Source organism: Mastigoproctus giganteus, chromosome 11 (assembly GCF_048544385.1).
Source record: "Mastigoproctus giganteus isolate SK-2022 chromosome 11, ASM4854438v1, whole genome shotgun sequence".
NCBI classification, from domain to species: domain Eukaryota; kingdom Metazoa; phylum Arthropoda; class Arachnida; order Uropygi; family Thelyphonidae; genus Mastigoproctus; species Mastigoproctus giganteus.
In genome coordinates this window covers 86,468,521-86,492,250 of record NC_143585.1, presented here as the reverse complement: position 1 = coordinate 86,492,250, position 23,730 = coordinate 86,468,521, and the positions used below count along the sequence as shown (strand labels likewise).

The window sequence follows — 23,730 nt, the reverse complement described above, 5'->3', positions numbered from 1 at the left end:
AAACTCCTCTTTTCACTTTTGCAATTCTTTCCATATTTGCTTATTCTTCTTCAATGATTGCCAATCCCTCAGAAATTGATTTAAAAGCTGCAGCCATTTTCTGCCTTGTAAATGTTCTGAGAGGCTGTGGAATATCAGGTTCTTCTGTTACTACAGAATTTAAAATTTCTCTATTTCAATTATTCCATCGGTTGTTAATTCCTCAAAATGAGAATCCAAAAGCTCTCTCATGACAGTCACATCAAGGTCGAGGTCCATTTTATTGCCCATTTCAACAATTTCCTGATAATTATTGTAATAAATACATTTTTTAAAAGTTTATTTATTTAAATCTTACAATTATGTTCACTATACGTTTGGCATTTCGTTTTATAAGGAACTCTATCTATTGGCGACTTTAAATGACCGGGGTTCAAGCCCGTGACTGCTGAATACGGTGCTGTTTCTTGTATTCTGTGTATCTTGTAAACTCCTCTGACCGTTTGGTCGTCCCGGAGTAAAAACAGAAAATTTATTTATTTAAGAAATTTTGAATGATTGTGACGTTCGTTATAGCGAATGTTCGTAAACCGAGAGTTGCCTTTTGACTGCATGTTAAGATACGATATGAATTAGGCGCCTTGACAAGGTTTTGCTTCAGGCACCACAAACGCTAGCGCCATTGGTTATCTGTTACTTCGGCTATGATGTTATCCAGTGAAATTATTATTGTTATTAAATCCGTTTATTTAGCAAGTAGCAAGTGTTTGCTTTCACCATTTATACACAGCCAACCGGCTAGAAGGGTTTACAAAAATGCAAGAACTGCAATTATTTACAATATAAGAAGGGTGTACAAAAATTCACGATTACAATTATGTATAATATTTACGCAAGTGCGTATATTTACAATATTGTTTACAAAATTCAATTATTGACAAGATTATAGTTGAAGTAAGCCATGTGCTTCAGAGAGGCTCTTCGTTCTGTACTGTTTGCTTTTGGAGTATTTCACAGGGTCTATTACCAATGAATTGAAAAGGTTGACTGCGTTGTTTGGGAAGAAATACTTCAGACAGCACAGGTTGCACAGTATAGAGTGCAACGGTAGGTAGGGGTTGCCATTACTGCGTCCAGCACATGGAGTAGAGATAAGTCCTCGAAGACTGGGGGCGTCAATCACACCGGTAAGCATCTGGGAAAGAAGAAGAATATTCCTGGATGCAATGTGAACTCTCCAGGGAGTGATATTTAAGTTGGTATATAGAACAGCCCTGGAGATGGTGAATGCATTGCCCGTGACCCTGTTCATCCATCGCATTACCCAGTACTTGACTGCCAGGAATCTGTTTATGTACGACGTCGGGGCAGACCAGATCGGTGATGCATATAGTGTGATGGGTTGTAGGCACTGCTGGACGTATCCTCCGACAACATCGACGTTCAGTAATCCCGTCAACTCCTGTCGAATTGCCCACATCGCCGAGAAAGTCTTCGATTACATGGTCGAAAAATGGTTCTGAAAAGTGAGACCCTGGTCCCAAGTCATGCCGAGGTCGGTGTGAGACTTCACTTTCCTTATCTGTAATCCGTTGTGATAGGCTGTGATGTCATTTTTGATACTCTTTTTTGTAAAGGTAAGTTGAGCTGATTTTGACACGTTTAGCTCTAGACCTATTTGCAGTAGATAGGCTACAAGGCTGTCGATCAGGACGGAGACTCGCTGATTAGTCAGGTGAGTTTGTTCAGCATCTTTAGACGTTATGTATAATTTGAGGTCGTCTGCATATGATGAGAAATCAGTGTACCTTGTGAGGAAAGGTTTAAGGGCAAAGGCGAACAGTAGACTGGATAGAACACCTCCCTGCGGTACTCCACTCGTTATAATGCACCCCTGTTGGAAGGATTTATAGCTGATGATGAGTTGTCTTGGTGTGAGGATGATGGTTTTTAGAAGGCTTCCTGTAATGCTAAAGTACTTTTCTAGAATGTAGATGAGAGCGGGAATTGAGAGCTTATCATAAGCAGATAAAATATCAAGGAAGATGACGTCCAGATGAGATTTGCTGTTGAGAGCAGTTTGAATTTTAAATAGGGATGTTCAGTAGGTTTGTATATATAGATCTTTTGGGAATCACAGTATGCAGATGTTTGGATCTATGAGGGAAGCATTGGTCATCAGTGCTGATAAGATGGTTTTCTCAAACACTTTTAACAGAGAGCAGCCCACTGAGATCAGTCTCAAGTCCTTAGGGTTTCTTCTTTTGGGTATGGGTCATATCCTGTAGTGATTCCACATTGTCGGGATTGATCCGGAATTCAATATGCGATTAAAGATTACAAGAAGGGGCTCCATAATGAAGGCACTATACACTTTAAACATGAATAGAGGGAAGCCGTCAGGACCAATTGTAGATTTATTGGGAAGTCTATCGATGGTATTTATAAGGTGTTGTTTTGTTAGAGTTATAGTTGAAGGGAGCTGTCTGGAGTGCACAACGAAATCACTTGGGTTTGGGGTTTTTGGGTCTGATGACATGTCGTTGAAAGTGTCAAAGAAAGTCCTGAAATACCTTCTCATCGATATGGAAATCTGTTGCATTTGGATGTAATACGTTTGGAGTGGTTTATTCTACTGAGTACCAGCTGCCGGATTGCTTTTCGTTTACATTTGAGGAAGGTTGCCCGCTCTTTTTTGTACATCTGGTAGTCAGCTGAGTTATGGTACTTTTTCCATATTCTAAAAGCTTTTTTGTTTCCTTTTGAATGCTTCTCGAACTTCAACATTGAACCATGTATTGGATCTATTAGGGAATTTTAATTGCTTGGAAGCTCCTTGGGAGGCAATTTCAAGTAACTGGTTAGCCAGGCTAGATATAGCAATGTCTGTTGATTCTTGCTGTAGATCCTTCCAGTTTATTTCTGTGGGACGTGCAAGGATGATCGCTGGGTTTAAGTATTTGATGGAGAATACTGTTTTGGTAATCACCTCATACCCGAAAGTTACTCCAGCGTTTGAGTTTTTAGTAACGTTGAACTCAAACGTGATGGGAGATTGATCAGAAGGGAAGCTGTGGTGTTCAGTGGTCAGACCAAGGTGTGGGAGATTGTGGAATAATAGATCCAGCATCTGGTTTCCCCTGGTAGGAGGTGTAGTTTGGTGAACTAAGCCAAATGTGCCAATAACTGATATGAGATCTTCAGTGGCCTCATCATGTCTAGGCGTAGGCATGTTGAAATCGCCTATAACGAAGTTGGGGATATTGGGGGCTAGATTAAAGAATATGCAATTTCGATCCCAGAGGTAGAATTCAAGTCCTAGAGGGATGGCGCAATAATCACACTGCTCCCCCCCCTCCCCAGTTCGAATCTCATCAATAACGAAAAGAAGTTTTTGGGCTCCCTTTCCCCAGAGTGTAACTGAGTTAATCACTCTAAAGCGAGGTTAGCATGGTTTTCTCCCAGGAACTCGGATTTTTCGTCCAACAAACCGACCGAAGAATATTGATGCCTCACAACCTTGGTTTCTTGGGGGATTAACACACACACACCCCTAACTTAGCGGAATGTAAGTACATTAGTGTTTCAGGTCGCGTGTTCGAAGAGAAACGGCACCACAAAACATGCTGTAGGTTTCCGTGTCTGGAAGCTCGTAAATGACATTATTTTTTTCCCCTCGTCTATATGTGGCCGTCTAGAAGTAAATAGAAAATTATTTATTGTATCAACTAGTACCATAGATGTTTTCCTTCTTCAGTAAAAACAACTGCTCTACCGCTAATAGTTTTCATTGAGGAAGTCTCCGTAGCTGATGAACAAAAACGGGTTTACTCATTTCGGAAAGAATTCTTCTTGCATCATATTAAAAACTTCAGTAAAGTAATGTGATGCCATTCGTATATGGGTCACAGAAATAAAGGCCGCTGTTATTATCGTTTAAATTGAAAATTTAATATATTAAATTTGAACTGAGTCGGAACGCCGTTTCGGTTGATAAGTTTACAATCGTCTTTTTTTTTTCCTTTTTTTTTTTCTTCTTTTAAGAGATTACAATTTCCAGCACACTCATATATTAATAACAGTGGAATCAGAATGTTACAATATCCATGAAATGTATGATGAAATGATGTACGATGTTTGCATATAAGTATATTTAAACGTGTTAAAATAAAAACATACATTCAATATTATTTCGCTGCCAAATATGACTGTCCGCTTGTGATTGTTTACAATTTGAGCAATATCTAAATTTTTAATTTAAGTGTTTACTGCAATTTCTTTAATTCATTACTTAAATAAGGCAAGAAAGTTAACCGCGCACACAAGGTTTTAACCGTGAATATTCACCAATGCATGGCAGATGTTACTTCCTGGAAGAATTTTTCCCTCCCCACACACAAACGGACAAAAATGACGATAAGGAAAAATATGATCGCATGCTATTTAATACACGCAATATCTACAAGTCATAACGAGTGATTTGGTCTACCAAGGACCTTGAACACTTCCAATCTCGTGCAGAATACAGACTTAGATATTGTAAAGCAAAAAACAAGCCCACTGCTTTTATACATTTCGAGATAATGGCACGGACTGATGAAACATTACACTTTTAGTGTTTAAAGCCATCACCAGACACAAATGTGAACTAACTAACGAAAAGGCTGTTCTGACAAATCACCATGCTCACACTATAACGAATTGAGATCACGATGCTTTACAGTGATAGCATACTGAAAAGATTGGAACGATTCACAGAAGGGGTTAAGAGCTTTCTCTGAAATGTTAGAATAAATAAGGAGATATGTAACTGCTGGCAGTTATTGCACCTATTTCAAAGTCTCTTTCTGTGTGCGTAAGGCAATTACAGGTCAGATACAAATACTTACAGGGAGGATGCAAGTATGATTGCGCCCATGTCACTAACTCTCGCCATTTCTATCCCCCACCTCTCTCACCCCGGAACAGGCAGTCTCCCTAACCCTCTCCCCAACTTCCACATTTCGAGAATGGCCCCAATGACATTAACAAAAACTCTTGCGGTAGTTGGATATAATAACCGTCCTCTCCACACTGGGCGGAAAAGGCCTGGGTTCAAATCTCATCAATGAACGCGAGGAATTTTTATGGGTTTCTTGGCTGAGTCAGTCGGTCTCAGGCGGTGGTTGCATAGTTTTATCTCATGAAACCTCGGGATTTTCTTCCGACAAACACGTAAAACTGACCACAGAATACACGCCATTTTCAGACACAATATACTGATGCCTCATAACCTTAATTGCTTTGGCAATTAAGGCTATGAAGCGTCAGATTTCTTCTATTAACTAAGGCTGCTACGCTGTGAAAAAATTCTTCCTATATATAAGCCGTGCGAAGTCCCATAAGTCTGCATAAAACACATTTCTCTATAGATATATGGTATATATCCATATAAATATGCTAAATATGTGGACTAAGAAAAAAGAAATTGATTTTTTTTATCCAAGTTGCATGAAGTTTTTAAAAAGGGATTACTGGCGTCAGATTCATGTGCAGCTAGTTCAGAAATTTGAGAAAAAATAGACATCCTCCACTTTCAGCCAAAAAAAACAAACAAAAAAAAGTTTTCCTGGACGTTATACGAGTAGAAAGAATTTTTGACGATTGGAGATAAGACAACAGTGGAGGAGGTCCTTGCACTTGAAATAAGCGAAAGCTCACATTCCTGATACAGTCATACACCATGACGTTAAGTCTAAAAAGAAATACTCTACATACTGTATGTTATACTTCACAGAAGACGTGAATCCAGAAAAAAAGAAAATACCGTAAATAAAATAATACCGTAAATAATATAATTGAAATCTTGAACTGATATAGAGTTAAAATACTCGTATCAGCATTGCCATTTTAATCAATTTTGGGTGTGAATTATGGATTTCTATCTAGCTTCTTCTATCAATCCAACTTATCAATCGAGTAAGCTACAAATCTTACTACAGGTGTTTCTACAATAGAAACAACTCCGAAAAAATAGTCTCACCGGATAAAATGCACAATCATTTATTTATGGCATCAATACTTATTTTGAAATTACTTTGGAAATTACTGCATAATAAATCTGTTGTATTTACACTGGCACTCTAATGAATAGCATCAGATCGTAGAATGAAAAATCATGATAAAATTATGGTAATGCAAAGGAACTTGGAAAATTTAAAGCACACAGTATTCCCAACAAGTCAGTTTTGTATTTGATTCACAAACTTCACTAAAAGAAAATGCCGTGAATTAAATGAAGTCACAGGCTAGGATGGTAACTGAACCTACGTGTATTTCATGATAGAAACCGATTTCCTGCATCGGCTGCCCACTCAGCTGATGCAGGAAATAGGTACCCATCATGAAAGTTGACTCCCAAGCGTTATTATTATTGTTGCTCTTATATTATTTCGTACACAGGGTGGTTGTAATGTCTGGTGTTACTGTTGGTCGAGGAACTCTCTGCCTATACTACAGGTGTTCAGGATTGCGACTTTCTGGAGTTCCTTGTAGGTGTTCTCTGGGAGCCCTATTGTTGCTAGGCTGCTATGTATGGTCTTTGGCACCATACCGGTGGTTCTCACACGATGACCGAGATGGTCGTTACTTCTTGCATATGCCACATCTCCTTGACCTCATGTCTCAGGTTCCTGTACTTCCTAATTTTTTCCTCATGGGTTTATTGGACATTGCTATTGTTGGGCACTGCTATGTCAATCAGGTAGATAGCCTTTTCTATGTTATCCACAAGGGTTATGTCCGGTCTGTTCTGCGCGATTGTCTTATCCGTTATTATGGCGCAGTCCAATGCAGCTTGTGGGTTGGGGTCTCTAATACTGCCTGGGGTTCGTACTTGTAGTATGGTACACTTTCTTTGGTACTGGTGTTTGCTCGCCAGCTTCTACGTAGCCCGGATGTATTATCCGGGCTACGTAGTCGTGTCTACGAGCGTATTCAGTCTGGGTGATCGATCACTTTGCATCCCCCTGTGATGTGTTGAATCGTTTCTGAGGCCAGGTGGCATCGTCGACATATGTCATCTGACATTCCGGGCTCCTCTGCGATGTATTTTCTATAGTTTCTGGTGTTGATCGCCTGGTCTTGGATGGCCAGCAAGAATCCTTCAGTCTCGGGGAAGAGTCCCGCTCGTGAGCCATGCATTGGAAGCAATGTTATCGATGTGATCTTGATGGAGGTCACTGTAGTGTCTGCCATGGAGTGTCTTCTTTGCCCATCTTTCTAGCTTCGTTTCTTATGCTGTCTGGGCGAAAGGGGCTCCTCGCTTAGGCTGAGTGGGGTATACCACTTATCCATCTTCCTTATGGCCTGGTGGAGTGGTGCTGTGTTGTTCTCGAAGTAATCCTTCAGGTCAACTATCGCTGCTTTCTGTTGCTCTATCAGGTCTCTCAGGCCCTTTCCTCCCTCTTTCTGAGATGTTGTTAGTCTCTCCACTGCTGACTTCGGGTGGTGTTGGCGGCTCTTGGTCATCATTGTCCTTGTCTTTCGCATGATATCCTCTAGCTCGCACATCTACAGTATCAAGGACCTTCCCATGAATCCAAGGATACTCTATCTCTCTTAATATAAATGGATACATTCCATCCACCCCAGATGCCTCTTTTTTTTTTTTTTTTTTTTTAACACGTTTACCTTCAACAATTCCTCTCCCTCAGTGACAAAATCATTCAGCTTCCTATTAAAGTTGGATAAATTTCTGGCATCCCCTTCGCTAAAGAATTCTTCATGTTCATGTAAATGCAAAATACCTAATTCAGTTTATCAGCAACCTGAACAGAATCATCAACTGTTAAACCATTCATATCTAACAGACTAATATGATTAATCTTGTCTGGTGGTGCTTACATCTTCGTTGCTCTTTCTCTGCATTCTTTATCAGAAACTTTTTTTTTTTTTTTTGTAATATGCCTCAGCTTACCTAACCTCCTTTGTAACTTAAATGCAGACAAATTTATGTCTACTGTAGGCATCTGTACCTGCTAATTTATATGCATCCCACGCATTTTTCTTCTCTGCCGCAAGTCTCAATTAATTCATCTGACATCTATTTAGGTATAAGCATTGAACAGTATTTCTTAGTTGGCATAAAAGCTAGTAGTTCTGATTGCATCTCCGACTGCTTTCCATTTAGAATTTGCTGTTGATAACTTCATCAGTTTCTCCCATTGCATAGAATTACCTTTACAAAAGCAAAATCCCATTCCTTTTACGTAGTTATGTCTTTATTTAAATCCCACATCAATACACTGTGATCACTGCCACTTAGTGGTTTGTTTTTTTTTTACCGATTCTTAATGCATGAAAGGGTCACCGCTGATAATCACATGAAGATTATTGCCTTCTCTTGTTGCCTTTCTAACATGCTGGTGTATGAAATAATCATCCAATAAATCCACAAAAGTCTTGCTATGTGTGAGTGAAGAAATAAGTGACCAAACCACAAGGTCCACCCAACTTTAGCATTAGTAGAGGCATTTGATGCAAGAAAGCAAGCTTATGCAGCATCAGCCAAAAAAAAAAAAAAAACCACTTCCACTTCACCCCTCTGTTCGTTCAAAATACCTGTCCAGCTGAGCCTTAAACTTATTTAGGCTATCAACTTCCACGACAAGGGATGGAAGTCTGTTCCACCAACCGACCACCCGCTGGCTAAAGGCAAATTTCCGCACGTCTATCCTACATCTGTCTTTCCTCAATTTGAATTTATGCCCTCTCAGGTGATTATTCTGAGCGAGAGGAAGAATCCCATCAGCGTTGAGCATGCTCAAACCAAAGCTTTATACACCTCTATCAGATCACCTCGCTGGTGCCTGGTCTCCAGACACTGTAATTTGCAAAACTTAAGCCTTTCTTCGTAAGAGCACCCCTTTGTTCCATTCACTAATCTTGTTGCCCTTCTCTGTACTCGTTCCAGCAGCTCTACATCCTTCTTGAAATGAGGCCTCCAGGCCTGTATACAGTACTCTAGGTGTGGCCTGACCATTGCCTTATACAAGGGAATAATCACCTCCTTATCCCTGCTAGAAAAATTCCTATATATCATTGACAATACACCATCAGCTACTCTTGCAGCCCGTCTGCACTGCTCAGAGAACTTCATATCTGCCTGCACAACCACCCCCAGGTCCCTTTCATTCTCTACCACTGTCATTGTCAGTGGCAACTTGCACACGGCTCTCTTGCTGTGTCTTATTTATCGTCCTTCCCGGGTTCCCCTTTCAACTGATGGCGCTTATTGCTCCATTGATAAGCTGGAGGATACCTTCGCCTACATCCTTCATATTTCTAGCTATACCCTCCTTTCTTACGTACACTCTGTACTTCCCCGACTCTACCTTTTTTTTTTTTTTTTTTTGTCTCCGTCCAGGAAGCTCTGGCGACCCTGGCGGAGACAAGCTAGAGAATAATGGGCAGACTGGCTACCTCCTAGTGGTGTGTGCGGGCAACGTGGAGTCCCACTAGGGGGCACTGCGGCCAAACGCCAGGACACACAACAGAACCTAACACAACATGTCATATACAACACACAACACTTTTCTGGCATTTACAGTAGTACTGTATTCCTTCACAGCGAACATATGGCGCAGTTGTGGGAAACCACAGGTGGCACCTGACCCTAATACTATGCACACACTATGTCAGTGTAGTACCACAGAGTTGATACGTTGCTCTGGGGTTGCTGTTTCCCATGTGTAGTACTTTGACAAATGTAATGTTAAACTTCATTTGCCACCTCTCAGCCCATCTGCTCAACCTTTCCAGATCCTGTTGCAGCAGCATAGTGTCAGTAGTGTCCTTGACAACCCTGCCTACCTTTGTATCGTCTGCAAACTTCGACATTAAGCTTGATATACCATCATAAATATCATTTATGAATACAGAAAACAATAATGGACCCAACACTGAGCCCTGAGGGACTCCACTAATAACATTAGTCCACGACGAGCAGTGTCCATTGATTACCACTCTCTGTCTTCTCTCCCTCAGCCACCCCTTTATCCACAGCAGCAATTTGCCTCCAATGTCACACTGCTCCAATTTGTGCAGCAGTCTTCTATGTTCAACAGTATAAGTTATTCTGTGACTGCATCATAGTATCCAATCAAATTGGTCAGCCAAGACTTCCCCTTAACAAAACCATGCTGTGTCCGAGCTATAACTGAAGTCTTGTCTAAATGATCCTGCAGTGCTTCTTTAACTAGTGCCTCCATTAATTTTCCTGGAACAGAAGTTAAACTCACAGGTCTATAATTACTTGTGTCAGCCTTTGATCCTCCTTTGTGAATTGGGGTTACATTTGCACATCTCCAGTCTGTGGGTACCTCCCCTGAGTCCAAGGAAGCTCTCATAATTATGGCTAAGGGTTTGCTTACTTCCTCTGCTGCCTCCTTTAATATAACTGGATAGATCCCATCCACCCCGGGTGCCTTTCTTATGTTTATCTTCAACAATTTCTCCTCCACTTTACTCTCAGTTATTACAAGATTCTCTAGCTTACTGCTAGAGTTGAATACACCTCTGGCTTTCCCCTCGCTAAATAACTCCTCATGTGTGAATGTCGATGCAAAATATTCATTTAGTTTGTTAGCTACCTGAGCAGGATCATCAACAGTTGACCCATCGATATCAAGTGGACCAATCTGATTCATCCCCTTCCTTCTAGAGTTTACATAAGTAAAGAACTCTTTGCTGTTTTTCTTTGCATCCCTTGCCAAAGATTTCTCGTACTCTGCCTTCGCCTGCCTAACCTCCTTTGTAACTTGGTTACAGATTAACTTGTATCTATCATAGGCTTCTGTGTCATGTGTTAATTTGTATGTATCCCATGCATGTTTCTTCTCTGCCATATGCCTCATCAGTTCATTTGACATCCATTTAGGCCTAAACCTTGCACAACTTCTTTAAGTAAGTATCCTATTACAAGAAATCTGGTTTACTGGCCCACTGTGTTTGTACAGTTTTTCATTATACTCATCACAGCCATTGGGCCAATAACATACTCCTATTAGGCCTACGGTTACTGTTAATCTATCAGCCTGTATATTCCCCCAGGCTGGCAGTTTTCCGACCCACCTAACAGTGCCTCAATAGAATCAACAAATATTCTCGCACTTCTATTTAATTGTATCCCATCCCTATATAAACAGTCTCTCCTGTTAAGGGCACAGATCATGCTGGGAAATATTCTATACCATGCTCTCCACTCTCTCTCCAGGGCTAAAATGATTGATTAGGCTCTCATAATGCACTCCCTCCCTCCTATCTGTCTGGGCAGGATTGCAGACACTTTCAGTTTCAACCCTAACTCGCGACTTTTTATCAGCATTGTTCTATACTTGTTAATGAATTCCTCAGCTCTCCTGTTCTTAATATTGTTAATACCAACGTGTATTACCATATCACCTTTTATGTCCTTAAAAGATGATAGCTATTCTACATCAACATTGGCCCCTAGCAGACATGCCTTGATGCTGTTCCAACTGTCCTTTTTTGCACAATTTTTTTCAGTTTCCCTGACAATCGAGTCGCCAACTGTAGCTAATTCTTGTGGGACCAAGGACCACTACTGCAGAGGATGTTGTTGTTGTGTTGTCTGATGCTGGGACATGAGTTCAAGCATTGGGACGGGCAGTAGAGTGCTTGATGGGTCCCTCTCTTTTAGTTCTTCTGGGCTTCATCCTATTCTTGAAGTCCTCATAATCCCGTCAGAATCCGAAATGGCGCTAAACTCCTATGGTCTTTGCAACGAACACTCAGACCTACTATTGTTGATTGGTTGTTGTAGGGTTTTAGGTGTATCAGCTGCTTAGGCCACATTGCGACGTAGGTAATAAGTCTGTAAATTGCATTTAGCATTAGCATAAGCATACGATGCAAGAAAGCAAGCTTATGCAGCTCAGCCTTAAATTTATTTAGGCTATCAACTTCCACAACAAAAGATGGAAGTCTGCTTCACCAATCAACTACCCGCTAGCTAAAGGCAAACTTCCGCACATCTGTCCTACAACTGTCTTTCCTCAATTTGAATTTATGCCCTCTCAGGTGATTATTCTGAGCAAGAGGAAGAATCCCATCAGCACTGAGCATGCTCAAACCATTCAAGGCTTTATACACCTCAATCAGATCACCTCGCCGGTGCCTAGTCTCCAAACACTGTAATCTACAAAACTTAAGCCTTTCTTCGTAAGAGCAACCCTTTGTTCCATTCTCTAATCTTGTTGCCCTTCTCTGTACTCGTTCCCGCAGCTCTACATCCTTCTTTAAATGAGGCCTCCAGACCTGTACAGTACTCAAGGTGTGGCCTGACCATTGCCTTATACAAGAGGATAATCACCTCCTTATCCCTACTAGAAAAATTCCTGTATATCATTGACAAGACACCATGAGCTACTCTTGCAGACCGTCTGCACTGCTTTTCATATCTGCCTGCAATTACTCCCAGGTGCTTTTCATTCTATACCACTGTTAGTGTAGTACCACACACACAGTTGATACATTACTCTGGGGTTACTGCTTCCCATATGTAGTACTTTACATTTGTCAATGTTAAACTTGCCAACTCTCAGCCCATCTGCTCAACTTTTCTAGATCCTGTTGCAGCAGCATACTGTCATTAACAACCCTGCCGACCTTCGTATCGTCTGCAAACTTGGACATTAAGCTTGATATACCATCATCATTATTATTTATAAATACAGAAAACAACAATGGACCCAACACTGAACCCTGGGGGATTCCACTAATAACATTAGTCCACGAAGAGCAGTGTCCATTGATTACTACTCTGTCTTCTCCCTCTCAACCATCCCTTTATCCATAGCAGCAATTTGTCTCCAATGCCGCACTGCTCCAATTTGTGCAGCAGTCTTCCATTTGCAACAGTATCAAAAGCTTTTCTAAGATCCAAATATATATCATTCCCTGGATGCAGGGAATATGATATATTCCCTACATCCAGTTGCTTTGTGACCACATCAGAGTATCCAGTCAAACTGGCCAGACAAGACTTCCCCTGAACAAAACCATGCTGTGTCCGAGCTATAACTGAAGTCTTGTCTAGATGATCCTCTATTAATTTCTCTGGAACAGAAGTTAAACTAACAGGTCTATAATTACTTGTGTCGCCCTTTGATCCTCCTTTGTGAATTGGGGTCACATTTGCACAGCTCCAGTTCATGGGTACCTGTGAATGTCATTTTTTTTTTTTTTTTGTCTAGCACCATTTGGTGCTCGACAAAAAAAAATAAATATATACTTTCGGAGAGAAAAAACCATTTTATCCTCGCCTTAGATCGACTAACTCAACCACATTGTGAAAAAGGCCCATAAAAATTCCTCGCTCATCGACGGAACTCAAACTTCAGTTTTTTCCACCCAGTGTGGGGAGGACGGTGAATCTACTAAGAGTACTACCACGAGAGCCATCCCCTATTGCTGTATCATATCCTGCTAAAGGAAGCTTCACAACGAGGGCACAAGAAACACACATCACATAACCTGATTCGTAGAACTGCCCTTGGAAGTGCTGCCTCAAACCAAAGCATTCCCGCTACTTTTGAGTTCTTTGCTTTGCTACTCTAGTCTTTATTTTAGTCTGAATTTAATTTAAAAACAACTTACGAAACGTAAGTTGGTCAGCTGTTGTAAGGTTTGGGCACATCAGCAACTAGGCCATATTGCGCCGTATATTTATTTATTTAATATGTCTGTATATTACGTGTGATCTGTGGCCGATTTGTTGTTTGCTTTAAGAAAATCCCCAATTTCTGGACAAAAAGAAAAAAAAAAAGATATGCTACCCTCGCCTGAGACCGGAAGAAGGAAAAGAGTAGGACAAAGAACTGAACCTTGGGAAACATCGGCATTAGTGAAGAAATTAGAAGACAGAAATCCTTCTGTCATCACCTGCAGCTTTCTAAGGTAGAAGATTGCATTCGTTAGCGAAATGTCAGAAAGGATCACTGTTCCGACATTAGTAATTTTTATTTTCCTTGTTAAAAATGTTTCAGAATAAACAGAAACTTCTGAAAGCCTCTGTCTTCTCTTTCAGAAGACAAGGAGTGGTAATCAATGGACGTTGCTCTTCGTGGATTAATGTTATTAGTGGAGTCCCCAAGGGTGCGGTGTTGGGCCCACTGTTGTTTTGTATACAGTATTTATCAATGATATTGATGAAGGTATGTCAGGCTTAATGTCCAAGTATGGAGATGATAAAAAGATTAGCATGGTTGTTAATGACAGTAATGGCAGTGTGCTATTGCAACAGGATCTAGAAAAGTTGGGCAGATGAGCTGAGAAGTGGCAACTGAAGTTTAACATTAACGAATGCAAAGTACTGTATATGGGTAGAACTAACCCGAGAGGAACGTGCCAACTGTGTGGTACTACACTTAGGGTGGCAGAAAATGAAAAAGATCTGGGAGAAATGAAAAAGATCTGATCTTGTGCAGTCAAATATGAAGTTTTCTGAGCAATGCAGACAGGCTGCAAGAGCAGGTCATGGGGTATTGTCAATGATATACAGGAATTTTGCTAGTAGGGAAAAGGAGGTGATTATCCCTTTGTATAAGGCAATGGTCAGGCCACGCCTTGAGTACAGGTCTGGAGGCCTCATTTTAGGTAGAATGTAGAGTTACTTGATTACTTGAGCGAGTACAGCTCAGTAGAGTTACTTGAGCGAGAAGGGGCAAGAAGTTTGGTGAGGGGAAGGAATCGGTCCTCTTACCAAGAAAGGTTTAAGTTCAGCAAATTGTAGCGTCTGGAGTCTAGGCACCTGCGAGCTGATCAGACTGAGTTCTTGAGGCCTTGAATGGGTTGAACAAGCTCAATTGTGATTGGATTCTTCCACTTGCTCAGATTACGAACCTGCAGGAGCATAAATTCAAATTGAGGAAAGACAGTTGTATAATAGACGTGCGGAAATTTGCCTTTGGCCAGCGGGTGGTTAATTGCTTGAACAAACTTCCATCTGTCGTTGTGGAAGCTGATAGCTTAAATAAATTCAAGGATGAACTGGACAAACTTTTAGAGGGATTGGATGTGTGAAATTTGGCTGATGCTACATAATCTCATACACTTTCTTTCTTGCAGCACATGCCTCCTTTACTACTACTACAATTCAGCCTAAATAGGACAGATTTTCTTTTCCTACAAGAAAGAGAAAATGGAAGTAGCCCTAGCTGGCGTGGGTATATTCGTTGTAGAGATTGATATTAATACTTTACTAGGGAATCTTAATTTTCAGTCTTACTCGAGGGTGTCGATTATTTTTTAGGAGATCCTAATTCATCATTGTTTTTTTTTTTTTTTTTCGTAGTTGTTGGCGCATCGGCTTCTGTGGCCATAGTGCACCTCCCAAGGTTTTTGCAGTACTTTGATCCCAGCCCGAGGCGGGATTCGAACCCGCGACCTTTGGGTTGCCAGGCAGGCACTTTACCCACCTGGCTAGCCCGGTCGGCTAATTCATCATTGTCTCAGTATTAATCTAGAAGGGGGGAAATCCTCTTCGTTCAGGATAAATCACCCCCCCCCCTATTATCAAGTACCTTTCCTCGTAATATCTAAATATTACAGTAGTTGATTATTATATACAAATGTAATACAAATATACAAATACCTAAGTAAAGTGCTTTTTAAGATTTTTTTTTCTGCCTAATATAAATAATTTATGAATTTTTACTTTTAAAGCTCTCCTAGTGTTCCATATAAAAAATTGTTATAGTCCACAATTGTCATAGTCTAAAATTTGTCATTATCACAAGGAGAGCCCCCGATTTGCCCTACGATTATGAATATAGGGCCAATATTCTCTAGTTACGCCACTGATTAAAACAATGAAAAAAAATCCAATGTATTGATTTAAACACCTCATCAACCAGTTACTGAAATCTAAATAGCCGAATCCAGGAATTCGTTACAGCTTTTTAGCCGTTGAGTAGGGGACCACATAGTTTTTGAAGTCCACTTCTTGCTATGCAAACGAAAAAAAAATCATTATCTGGGCATTAGAAAATCCATGTAATTGAACACCACCTTTTACATTCATTCTAAATGTATCATAAATGCCTTATCACGCGGTAGAATCGCTTGTCCAGTGTTCGGTGAAAAGACAGCGGGCACCGAAGTGTAACAATCTATTTTGAGTTAATTCATCCGTTTCTTATGGCTATCTACGCTTCCTAAAGAGTCGGGTTGGGCTTCCTGTATGACAACTTCGTTACCAAGGCAGTGATTTCGAGGGGTTCCCAGGAATATGTACACAGTCTTTGTGTCAAATCCACGTATGGAAAGGTCCAGGGTGGCCACAGAACGCGAGCTACTCCATTTTTGAAGGTAACCTGCAGGAAATATTACTCTATTAGCTTACGACAAGCAATTAATCCAAAAAGGAAAGTCTGATGAAATTATGTGTTGCAATAATCCCACGGGAAAATTTTTGAAAAACAAATTGACCGATTATCGCGTTTTATCCCAATTATGCTGTTAATTTAAAGTAGCAATTATCAGTGATTTTGGTAATTTGTTTAGCACGGATTTACAGTGCCAACACTGGTAGAGAATTTTATAGGTTTTTCTGTAAAATGTTATTATGTGAAATCACACAAGAAAATGAATATTTTCAAAATGAAAATTGTGAAAATGATTTTTTTTTTTTTAAGGGAATAAAGATTTGAGCTTCACTAAGGCTATAGCTAAGTGATCAGTGGGTTATGTTTTTCTTTTTCTCTGAAGCTCATGTGTTTTCAGTCGGCAGGCAAGCAAATAGACCATTGAAAATGCAACTTATAGACATAACACTGACGCCTCATGGTAATAGCTGCCTCGGTGCAAAAATACAAAATAAACGGCATACATGTCTAGAATTAAGGTTTCTTGTTTCAAAACCACGAAAACATAATAATATTCTTATGTGGCCATCCCGGAGTATAAGTACAGAATTTATTAATTTTATTTTTTATGTAGTCTTTGTAATATATATATATATATATATATATATATATAAAGTGAGGAAAAAAACCCGATTTATGTTTAAGTAAAATACTGCTGTAAGAGCATCATATATCAGAAAGCTGGTTTGAAAAGTCTTATCTTCTACTTGTTAAGCAAAATATAAGCAATTTATTAGCTATAGTAATATTAGGCAAAATTTGGCTATTGTGCTTAAAAGCTTGCACGAATTGCTTCGAATGGAAATTCTACCTAAGCAGTGGGTTATTCAGCTTTATTATTCACCTGTGCGCATGTGTAATTGCATTGTCACTATTTTTTCATATTTAATTCCACACTCGATCTTATGGCAAATTTAATTACTGTATTAATGTTTCGAGAAAAATATCAACAAAAAACACACACACACATTAGGAATCATACTCTCGTCCAATTTTTGAAAGAGGGAAATACAAAATTTCTGAAAACCTAGTTTTAATCATACCAAACTAATGGTATTCCAAGTTACAAATAATCGTTTAAGAAGAGCTTTAAATCCTCTGCAAAGATTACTAATTAAGTGTCGTTTTTATAAAGCATTAACTATGCCTTATAAAACAGCGATGAAAATACCGGATGCTTTTAGTAACTACAATAAAGCGTAATAAGGCCAGACTACGGAACACGAATAAAAAAAAAAAAAAAAAAAAGCATCATGGGGTCATGGTCACGAATCTTAAGTGAGTGTTTGGGGAGGCGAGATAGATTTATATTCAGTACGAGTTTTTATCTAAACTTATTTTGTGCTGGAATATAGGAAGAGCGCATGATGTTTTTCCAGGGCCTAGAATTTCTCCCCAGTCTAATTCCATAGTTAAAACTATTTGTCATTTCGGCCATATATCCCAAATCAGAGGGGGGGGGGGAAGGATATAAGAAAACAGAACAACGAAACTGCAGCAGTTCTGATTGTTATACGGATGTCTCAATTTGTTAATTTGAGTTTTGTGTATTTTACGTTCCATTTGTTAATCTAAACATGCTGTATTTGCACAGTAATTTCTGTGTTATGGAGAACTACAACAGCAATTTTTAATTACGGCTGACAGTTCTACTGTATACCTACATGTATATATATTTATATATATGCAAAACTTTAGGAAGTTTTATAATTTTAACAATTACATGCATTCAGTAGCTCATTTTAAGATACACTAATTGGTGAAACTAATGATAATACAAGAAGAAAGTTAGACGAATAATCCTCCAAATTGTTCCGAGTTAATAATGACAAAAGTGATTAATGCTCTCAAAGCATAAGCACGTGTGTGCGAACAGAGACGTGTTTCTAAAGAGGCAGGAACAAAACGCTACTTACATACTCGCTTTGTAATCACCTGAGGGTACAATTGCTCCAGACTGTGGTCGGCGCCGCAAGCAGCTTTTCGCTAGTGTTCTTAGACTGTGTGCGTCTCAAGCACCAGCCAGACACCTGGCTGAATTATAGAGTCTACACTCTACAAAACGCTTGGCTACATAAAACTCATGCGCACAGACAACTGAAAATGTATACTGGTAAAAAATGCACTTTTAGCATCTCAATGTTTAGCTTTACAAAAAATTCCTCTATCCATCTCTAGCATAGCACAAGTTTCGCACCATTGCCAGGAAATAACTCAAATACAACACAGGCATACTTACTCTCACTCGATTCGTCTGCTAGCGACGGTGAGAAGTAAGAGCTATAGCAACCCACGCGGACTAAGCCATTGTATTTGAGGTATGACAGGTTGTTATACTAAGATGCGTAATAATTACAAAATGGAAAATAAATGAAAGAAATTAAATTATCGATTTTTAATTATAAAAATTAGATCAGTATTATAAAGAGGGATATCATTTATATGAGCTGTTTTCTATATACATGTTTTATCGATTCGATTGAACCTTAATAGATAACTGAGAACAATGCAGGGATCGAAATGAAAAAAGTTAATAGAAAATTTTATGAACAATTATTCCGCTGAAAATTTTAATTGAAAATTTTAAAGGGATGATTGTTCATTAAACATCCTTTTTTTTTTTTACTTTTTAATCGAGCGAGTATATCACATTTGCGATGTATAGGAAACCCGAACGGCGTTCCAGAGCGCTCCGATCCATTCTGAGCCCTGGATGAATGTCTTTATTAGCATTATATACCATAATCTTATAAAATCTTAAATGGGTGTTATTCAGTGACGCCAATGCAAGGTTATACTACAGTAGAGAGAATTTAGACAGGCGAGTCGAGATCATTCACTAACTATTACGCAATGCATTCATGCTGCAATTCCATCCGTTCTCATCAACAAACTGTAGGTCTACGAAACGCAATGCTCACGAATTATGTGGGTGAAAGGTATATGCAGTAAGAGAAAGGAGAGGGGAAAACGCTGATCAGTGACCTAGAACCTCCTATTGAGTTTCTCTAGTAAATAGTAAGTACTTAATTAAAAGCGGAGACTCTCATAATTCCTTTCACTGAATAAAAATAATCCCAGGTAGGGCTTATGGTAAAAATAATGTTTTTTTATTTTATTTTTTATTTATTATATTTTTTTTACTGCTACATGATGATGATATCTCAATGATTCTAGGGAACACTGTTTTAGTCGCTCCCATCAAAAAACCCCCATACCGTCACTGCTTTCTTATTATTATTAATCCTCAATCCTTAATGAGTTTTTGATGCAATCTAATTGCATCAAAAACTAATGCGACTAATGAGGATTGTATTGATTTATTTATTCATTTATTTGTAATTAAGTTATAAATTGTATTTGGTGTTTTATCGTATTAAAGGTATTTAGCATTAGCATTAGTAGAGGCATTTGATCCAAGAAAGCAAGCTTATGCAGCATCAGCCAAAAAATAAAAAAATAAATAAATAATAAATAAAAAATAACCACTTCCACTTCACCCCTCTGTTCGTTAGAAATACCTGTCCAGCTGGGCCTTAAACTTATTTAGGATATCAACTTCCACGACAAGGGATGGAAGTCTGTTCCACCAACCAACCACCCGCTGGCTAAAGGCAAATTTCCTCACGTCTATCCTACATCTGTCTTTCCTCAATTTGAATTTATGCCCTCTCAGGTGATTATTCTGAGCAAGAGGAAGAATCCCATCAGCATTGAGCATGCTCAAACTATTCAAGGCTTTATACACCTCTTATCAGATCACCTCGCTGGTGTCTAGTCTCCAGACACTGTAATTTGCAAAACTTAAGCCTTTCTTCGTAAGAGCACCCCTTTGTTCCATTCACTAATCTTGTTGCCCTTCTCTGTACTCTGTATTTATAAAAAATTTACAGTGATTGCATAAAATACGACAAACATATGGTAAAAGTAAAATTCTGGCGTATCATCCTATAGTACGAGTGGCGCAGCGGCACCAGGGTTACTAAGCTCGGGAGGGAGAGAACCAATGGTGAAAAAATAAAAAATGATTTTGAGGATCAATATTTAAACGTTGCACCAAGCTAGTTGCTGACCCTAATGCTCCCTGGTGTTCACCAAAAATGTCCTCAAGTTTTACAAAGATAAAGCATTACAAAGTATGGGCTTCTGCCCGTGAATTATTCTGGGGTTTTCAGCCCGCACAACATGCATACAGCTGTGAATACACACTTCTACAGACAAAAATGCACATGGATATGAGCGAAAAGCTCCTCTACAAAGATAAAGCATTACAGTATTTACTTTGGTTGGATTACATTTCTGTTTTATTGCCGAGGTACGAACGAGACCGTAAAGTCTTAGAAAGGTTTTGACCTCTCAACCATGTAAAGTCAACCACGACGAGTTGCCTACCAATTATTGAGCTACCAGTAATCACTACTGGGTTGGTGCTGGACTTGAAGTGCCTAGCTTCCTATCAATGAGATTCCTAATAATCATCGAAACAGCCGTATGCGGGGGTACCATACCCTAATAAGCAACTTTATACTTTTTTGTTGAAGAAGCTTTATTCATTAATAGGGCAACACTAGGTATCTTGTCGTTTTACAATACGAGAAATTCAAGCCCTTCGAAGACATTAGGTCTTTTTGGTATCTGAGTGATAAAACAGAGATGTAATCCCCACCATAGCATATACTGTACTGTATTAATTACAGCCAGTTCTTCAGAATTTGTGCTCATATTATTAAAGATAAATTATATATCATTCGAAAAGTCCCAACTAGGAATCGAGTTTATGATTTCAACCAGAATTTAACGAATTAATTTTTAAATGCGAAATTAGATAATTGATGTGTTTGCGTAAATGACTTTGCCAATTGATGAAAGAAAAGTTTGGGGTCCGGTTTTGTTACTTCGGGTATAATTGATCAAATCTAGGCTTATAGGTTCTTTTTTTTTTTTTTTTTTTTAACCTTCCTTTTTCTTTTCGTAACTATTCCTTGATTTCTCTTGACAGAAATCAAGGAATGGTTACGAAAAATTGAACGAAGTCAAAAAAATGTAAATAAAGAAGCATGTTGCTGGAAAATAAATTTACTAATTAAATAAATCAATGAGTAATTAATCACTATACGTCAAACTGGGACTTCTCTTTGGACCTTTATAAAAACACCTTTATGGCATTCTTCGATTCATGTGGATCACAAATATTATAGACAAGCTGATCACAAAATCCAAACATACCTCTGGATAAAATGTATTTTCATATATAAATTTTCATATATGTTATACTAAATGTGTGATCATATTACTGACTTAACATTTATAACACGCATTCTCAAATATGTTTGAATATAGTCGACTTTTCAAAGAATATTTGTTACCAAGTGAAATCATCACAAGGAACAAAGAAAATGTACACGGAAAATACAGTCAATCAGGCGGCTTTATAAAAATAACGTATTCTATCGAAAGAAGTTAACATTAACATTAACATTAGTAGAGGCACACGATGCAAGAAAGCAAGCTTATGCAGCATCAGCCAAGAAAAAAAAAAAAAAAAAAATCCGCCCATTTCACCCCTCCATTTGTTTCAAATGCTTGTCCAGCTCAACCTTAAATTTATTTACGCTATCAACTTCCACAACAAAAGATGAAAGTCTCTTCCACCAATCAACCTGCCGCTGGATAAATGCAAATTTCCGCACATCTATTCTACATCTGTCTTTCCTCAGTTTAAATCCGTGCTCTCTCTTCATCTGAGCAAGAGGAAGAGGAAGAATCCCATCAGCGTTCAGTTTGCTAAACCCATTCAAGGCCTTATACACCTCAATGAGATCATCTCGCGTGTACCTACACTCCAGGCATTGCAATTTGCAGAACTTAAGCTTTCTTGGTAAGAGCACCACTTCGTTGCCCTCACCAATCTTGTTGTCTTCTTTGTACTCGTTATAGCAACTCTACATCCTTCCAAAAATGAGTCCTCCAGATCTCTACACAGTACTCTAGGTACCATTGCCTTGACTATTGTGATTATAAAGGGATAATCACATCCCTGTCCCCGCTAGCAAAATTGATATTATCATTGACGCGAACTTCGTACTTGACTGTATAATTACCCCCCCCCCAGGTCTTTTCACTTTTCACTTCCCTGATTGTAGTACCACACAGTTAGTAGATTTCTCTTCGGTTTTTGCTACCCATATGCAGTGCACTGCATTTGTCAATGTTAAACTTCGGTTGCCACTTCTCAGCTCATTTGCCCAACTTATCTAATCAATTGGAGTAGCATACTGTCTTTACTGTCGTTAGCATCCCTGCCAACCTTTGTTTCATCTGCAAACTTAGACATTAAGCCTCATATACCTTCATAAATATCATTGATAAATATATAGAAAACAACAATGGGCCCAATACTGAACCGTGGAGTACTCCACTAATAACATTTGTTCACGAAGAGCAGTGTCCATCGATTAACACTCCCTGTCGTTTCCCACTCAACCATCCAACCAACCTCCAGTCAATAGGGACCTCCCCTGAGTCCAATGAAACTCTCATAATTATTGCTAAGGGTTTGCTTACCTCCTTTGCTGCCTCGTTTAATACAACTGGATAGATTCCGACCACCCCAAGTGCCTTTATATGTTTAAAATTTCCCCTCCACTTTGTTCTGAGTTATCACAAAATTACTTAGCTTCCTGTTATAGTTCGTTAAAGTTCTGGCACTGCACTCATCGAATACCCCTCATGTGTGAATGTAGATGCAAAAGTACTCGTTCAGTTTATCAGCTACCTGAGCATCATCAATAGTCAACCCATCTATGTTAACTGGTCCTGAATCAATGACACGACGGATAGCTACTGTATTGGGGGCACAAGGGGGCCTTCTTCAGTGATCACTAAATGTATCTATTGTGCAAAGCGAAAGTTTGAGGTCTCAAATTGACAATTTTAAATATGGCAATGAAAGTTGTTTATTGTGTAGTAAATTTTGATTCGAAGCATTGCAACAATATTTTGTTGCCGTGTTCAAGAGAAGAACAACTGGATTAACCTTGCAACTACCCTTGTTTTTTTCTGTTCTTATTGTTTCTCCTATGGAGTATATTTGAAACGAAAGGAAATTTCAGATCCTGCTGAAAAATATGTTTAAACAAATAATGATTTGTAACGAAATTAAAAACGTTATTTTGAAACTATAATGGTCATTTTATAAATTGCGCCATAATTTATCCGTATTACAGAATCAGAATAAACTTTAATTTACGTGAAATGAAATAAAATAAATTGGATATTGTAAAAGTTTAATTCTAAACAAAGAAACCTTTATAAATTCATGTAT

General features: G+C 38.9%; 1 protein-coding gene across 1 annotated transcript in view; it reads right to left on the bottom strand.

Moving 5' to 3' along the window:
* LOC150078220 (leucine zipper putative tumor suppressor 2 homolog) overlaps positions 1 to 18,486 on the bottom strand; it is a 106,175-nt gene extending 87,689 nt beyond the window's left edge. The window contains exon 1 of the mRNA XM_090384224.1: positions 18,323 to 18,486. The gene's annotated coding sequence lies outside the window, so the exon portion shown is untranslated. The remainder of the gene's footprint in view (positions 1 to 18,322) is intronic.
* Between the last annotated feature and the right edge of the window lie 5,244 nt (positions 18,487 to 23,730).